This window comes from Cololabis saira, chromosome 18, assembly GCF_033807715.1.
Source record: "Cololabis saira isolate AMF1-May2022 chromosome 18, fColSai1.1, whole genome shotgun sequence".
Lineage (NCBI taxonomy): Eukaryota > Metazoa > Chordata > Actinopteri > Beloniformes > Belonidae > Cololabis > Cololabis saira.
Window position 1 is genome coordinate 38,829,430 of NC_084604.1, and position 5,493 is coordinate 38,834,922.

At 50.9% G+C, this 5,493-nt stretch overlaps 1 protein-coding gene across 2 annotated transcripts in view; it reads left to right on the forward strand.

Annotated features, from left to right (window-relative positions):
• Positions 1 to 786: 786 nt before the first annotated feature.
• The window catches only part of LOC133464692 (rho guanine nucleotide exchange factor TIAM2-like), a 72,973-nt gene continuing 68,266 nt past the window's right edge, over positions 787 to 5,493 (forward strand). For both annotated transcript variants that reach the window (XM_061746819.1, XM_061746821.1), the window contains exon 1: positions 787 to 952. The gene's annotated coding sequence lies outside the window, so the exon portion shown is untranslated. The remainder of the gene's footprint in view (positions 953 to 5,493) is intronic.

Here is a 5,493-nt window from a genome sequence, read left to right on the forward strand (position 1 = left end):
AGGTAATGTAAACTCTAGTGTGAGTCAGTAGTTATAGTTGCAGCTATAGAACAAGACTATAATAGTTAGTCTCAAATATAGCTTGGTGGTAGATATGCTGCTATAGGCCTATGCTGCAGGGGGGCACCGACATGATCCGCTGGGCGGTGCCTCTCACCCTTCTTCTCTTCTCCTCTTCCCTTCCCCTCTTCTCCTTTCCCATTTTTATTTATTATAAATATCTCATAGCCATCAATTTTGTCCATCGTTCCTGTAGTTTCTTGTGCTGGCCCCCCTTTTTTCTCTTTTGTGCCTGTTTGCAGGCCGGAGCATCAGGAGTTGCATGCTGGCCTGCGTCCCCCCCTCATTGAATTGAATTGAAATTGAATTGATCAGTCCCAGAACCCAGGATCTGTCCCAGGATCCAGGATCTGTCCCAGGATCCCAGGATCTGTCCCAGGATCCAGGATATGTCCCAGGATCCCAGGATCTGTCCCAGAACCCAGGATCTGTCCCAGGATCCCAGGATCTGTCCCAGGATCCCAGGATCTGTCCCAGGATCCCAGGATCTGTCCCAGGATCCAGGATCTGTCCCAGAACCAGGGATCTGGAGTCCAGGATCTGGAATCCTGCAGAGCTCCTTGCTGAGCTGCTCTCGTATCTGACGTAAAGGACCTGAACTGTGAGCAGTCAGTGGAGGAGGTGGAGGAGGAGGTGGAGGAAGAGCGCTGCGTCCGGTCGCTGTGCCCCGAAGGTGTGGTCTGAACCGGGTCCTCCTCCCGGCCCTCGTGTTCGGGAGGAGCCGCCTTCCTGCTGCTGCCGAGAGCAGCAGAGCCAACGGAGCCTGGGAAGGACAGGGAGGACAGAGCAGAGACCAGAGACCAGAGACCAGGAACCAGGAACCAGGAACCAGAGACCAGAGACCAGAGACCAGAGACCAGAGACCAGAGCTGAGGCAGCAGGAACCAGAGAGGTGAGTGAGCCGGGTCTCGGGTCTCGGGTTGCCGTCAGAAGGAGTTAATCCGTCCTGCAGGACTCTGCAGCGTCTCCAGGACCTGAGGATCCAGCAGGATCCTCCTCTGGGGGCAGGAACCTTAAAACAAAGCAGCTGGCGGCGGCGGCTGGCTGTGTAACGGGAGCAGCGCGGCTCTCCAGCTGCTGGAAACATCTGTTTCCTGCTTCTGTTTTACACAGAATCCAGATCTCAGACCAGCGCCGGTGGTTCTGGGAGTCCAGCCGAGAATCAGAACCTGGTCTGAGCTCCTGGTCCTGGTTCTGTTCAGAGAGAGTCAGGATCTCAGACCCATAACGGCTCTGGGACCAGACGTAGAAACCCGTCCGGCAAGTAATTAAAGTCATGTGAAGTAGATTGTTGTACTTCCCAGAGTTAGATAGATAATTAGATAGATAGATAAGTGGATAGATTGATGGATGGATAGATACATGGGTAGTTAGATAGATAGATAGATAGATAGATAGATAGATAGATAGATAGATAGATAGATAGATAGATAGATAACAACAGCCAGCAGTTTGCAGCATCCTGTCGTCCTGCAGCAGCTGCTCTCCTTTGATGGTTGCTGGTGTCGTTCCTCTCGGGCGTTGGGTGAACAAAGATCTCTAAACTGGCACGGATCAACTTTTCCACGCTGGGAAACTCCGCGCTCAAAGTGAAGCTAAGTGGCGGTTGGTTGGGTTGTTTGGTTGCTGCTCCGCTTGTTGTGGTTGGGATGTTTCCTCCGAGTGACAGCGGCGGCTTTCCCGCGCTCTGATTGGCTGCTGCTGCCGGCTCCTCTGTGTTGTTGTTCATCTTAACTTTCCTGGTGGTTGTTGTTGTTTTCCTGGACTTTCCTGGTGGTTGTGGTTGTTTATCTGAGCAGACGTGATTGACGGTCCCGGTTCAGCGGTTAGAGCCTATCAAACATCCGGCTCCGTTTAGTTTGACGATGAAAGTCAGTAATGATGAAAATGTGATGTGATTAGCTTCATCAGACGAAGCGGCTCCGGGGACGGACGGAGCTTCAGCCTCAGATCAGCAGCGATCAGGAGCTCCTTCTGGGTTTCTGCAGTTTCCTCTGGAATCAAGCAGCTGATGAGCAGAGAAACACTCGGGTTTCCCTTAAAAACACGGTCAAGCACCAAAAGAAAAACCCTGAAAGGAAACGTTGAAGAAACATTTAAAAAAAAGTAAAATGGATGGAAGTTGAGAGGGACCATGTTGGGAGCATTTAGGAACCATCTAAGGACCGTCTAGGGACCATGTTAGAACCGTCTAGGGACCATGATAGGACCGACTAAACATCGTCTAGGGACCATGTTAGGAACGTCTCGGTACCATGTAAGGACCGACTAAACACCGTCTAGGGACCATGTTAGGACCGACTAGGAACCATGTTAGGACTGTCTAGGAACCATGTTAGGACCGTTTAGGGACCATGTTAGGACCGTCTAGGGACCATGTTAGGACCATGTAAGGACCGTCTAGGGACCATGTTAGTACCATCTAGGGACCATGTTAGGACCATGTAAGGACCGTCTAGGGACCATGTAAGGACCGTCTAGGGACCATGTTAGGACCATGTAAGGACCGTCTAGGGACCATGTTAGGACCATGTAAGGACCGTCTAGGGACCATGTTAGGACCATGTAAGGACCATGTTAGTACCATCTACGGACCATGTTAGGATCGTCTAGGGACCATGTAAGGACTGTCTGGGACCATGTTAGGACCATGTAAGGACCGTTTAGGGACCATGTTAGGACCGTCTAGGGACCATGTTAGGACCATGTTAGGACCGTCTAGGGACCATGTTAGGACCATGTAAGGACCATGTTAGTACCATCTATAGACCATGTTAGGATCGTCTAGGGACCATGTAAGGACTGTCTGGGACCATGTTAGGACCATGTAAGGACCGTTTAGGGACCATGTTAGGACCGTCTAGGGACCATGTTAGGACCATGTTAGGACCATCTAGGGACCATGTTAGTACCATCTAGGGACCATGTAAGGACCGTCTAGGGACCATGTTAGGACCATGTAAGGACCGTCTAGGGACCATGTAAGGACCGTTTAGGGACCATCTTAGGACCGTCTAGGGACCATGTTAGGACTTTGTTAGGACCCTCTAGGGACCATGTTAGGACCGTCTACGGACCATGTAAGGACTGTCTGGGACCATGTTAGGACCATGTAAGGACCGTTTAGGGACCATGTTAGGAACGTCTCGGTACCATGTAAGGACCGACTAAACACCGTCTAGGGACCATGTTAGGACCGACTAGGAACCATGTTAGGACTGTCTAGGAACCATGTTAGGACCGTTTAGGGACCATGTTAGGACCATGTAAGGACCGTCTAGGGACCATGTTAGTACCATCTAGGGACCATGTTAGGACCATGTAAGGACCGTCTAGGGACCATGTAAGGACCGTCTAGGGACCATGTTAGGACCATGTAAGGACCGTCTAGGGACCATGTTAGGACCATGTAAGGACCGTCTAGGGACCATGTTAGGACCATGTAAGGACCATGTTAGTACCATCTACGGACCATGTTAGGATCGTCTAGGGACCATGTAAGGACTGTCTGGGACCATGTTAGGACCATGTAAGGACCGTTTAGGGACCATGTTAGGACCGTCTAGGGACCATGTTAGGACCATGTTAGGACCGTCTAGGGACCATGTTAGGACCATGTAAGGACCATGTTAGTACCATCTATAGACCATGTTAGGATCGTCTAGGGACCATGTAAGGACTGTCTGGGACCATGTTAGGACCATGTAAGGACCGTTTAGGGACCATGTTAGGACCGTCTAGGGACCATGTTAGGACCATGTTAGGACCATCTAGGGACCATGTTAGTACCATCTAGGGACCATGTAAGGACCGTCTAGGGACCATGTTAGGACCATGTAAGGACCGTCTAGGGACCATGTAAGGACCGTTTAGGGACCATCTTAGGACCGTCTAGGGACCATGTTAGGACTTTGTTAGGACCCTCTAGGGACCATGTTAGGACCGTCTACGGACCATGTAAGGACTGTCTGGGACCATGTTAGGACCATGTAAGGACCGTTTAGGGACCATGTTAGGACCGTCTAGGGACCATGTTAGGACCGTCTAGGGACCATCTTAGGACCATCTAGGGACCATGTTAGGACTTTGTTAGGACCCTCTAGGGACCCTGTTAGGACCGTCTAGCGACCATGTTAGGACCGTCTAGGGACCATGTTAGGACCGTCTAGGGAACATGTTAGGACCATCTTAGGACCGTCTAGGGACCATGTTAGGACCTTGTTAGGACCCTCTAGGGACCATGTTAGGACCGTCTAGGGACCATGTTAGGACTGTCTAGGGACCATGTTAGGACCCTGTTAGGACCGTCTAGGGACCATGTTAGGACCGTCTAGGGACCATGTTAGGACCGTCTAGGGACCATGTTAGGACCATGTTAGGACAGTCTAGGGAGCATGTTACGACTATCTAGGGACCATGTTAGGACTATGTTATGACCGTTTAGGGACCATGTTAGGACCATGTTAGGACCGTCTAGGGACCATGTTACGACCGTCTAGGGACCATGTTACGACTGTCTACGGACCATGTTACGACCTTGTTAGGACCATGTTAGGATTGTCTAGGAACCATGTTAGGACCGTCTAGGGACCATGTTAGGACCGTCTAGGGACAATTGTTAGGACCCTGTTAGGACCATCTAGGGACCATGTTAGGACCGTCTAGGGACCATGTTAGGACCGTCTAGGGACCATGTTAGGACCCTGTTAGGACCATCTAGGGACCATGTTAGGACCGTCTAGGGACCATGTTAGGACCATGTTAGGACCGTCTAGGGAGCATGTTACGACTGTCTAGGGACCATGTTACGACCATGTTAGGACCGTCTAGGGACCATGTTAGGACCATGTTAGGACCGTCTAGGGACCATGTTAGGACCCTGTTAGGACCATATAGGGACCATGTTAGGACCATGTTAGGACCGTCTAGGGAGCATGTTACGACTGTCTAGGGACCATGTTACGACCATGTTAGGACCGTCTAGGGACCATGTTAGGACCATGTTAGGACCGTCTAGGGACCATGTTAGTACCATCTAGGGACCATGTTAGTACCATCTAGGGACCATGTTAGGACCGTCTAGGGACCATGTTAGGACCGTCTAGGGACCATGTTAGTATCATCTAGGGACCATGTTAGGACCATTTAGGGACCATGTTAGGACCGTCTAGGGACCATGTTAGTACCATCTAGGGACCATGTAAGGACCGTCTAGGGACCATGTTAGGACTGTCAATGGAACATGTTAGGACCGTCTAGGGACCATGTTAGTACCATCTAGGGACCATGTTAGGACCATCCAGGGACCATGTTAAGATCTTTCTGAAGGATCTCTAAGCCTCTTTTCACTTGTTTCCCTGAACTTGACGAGCAGCTGCTGCTCCGTCCAGGGAATCCCCGTTAAATAGTCCCAGCAGGCCCCGGCGGTGTGTG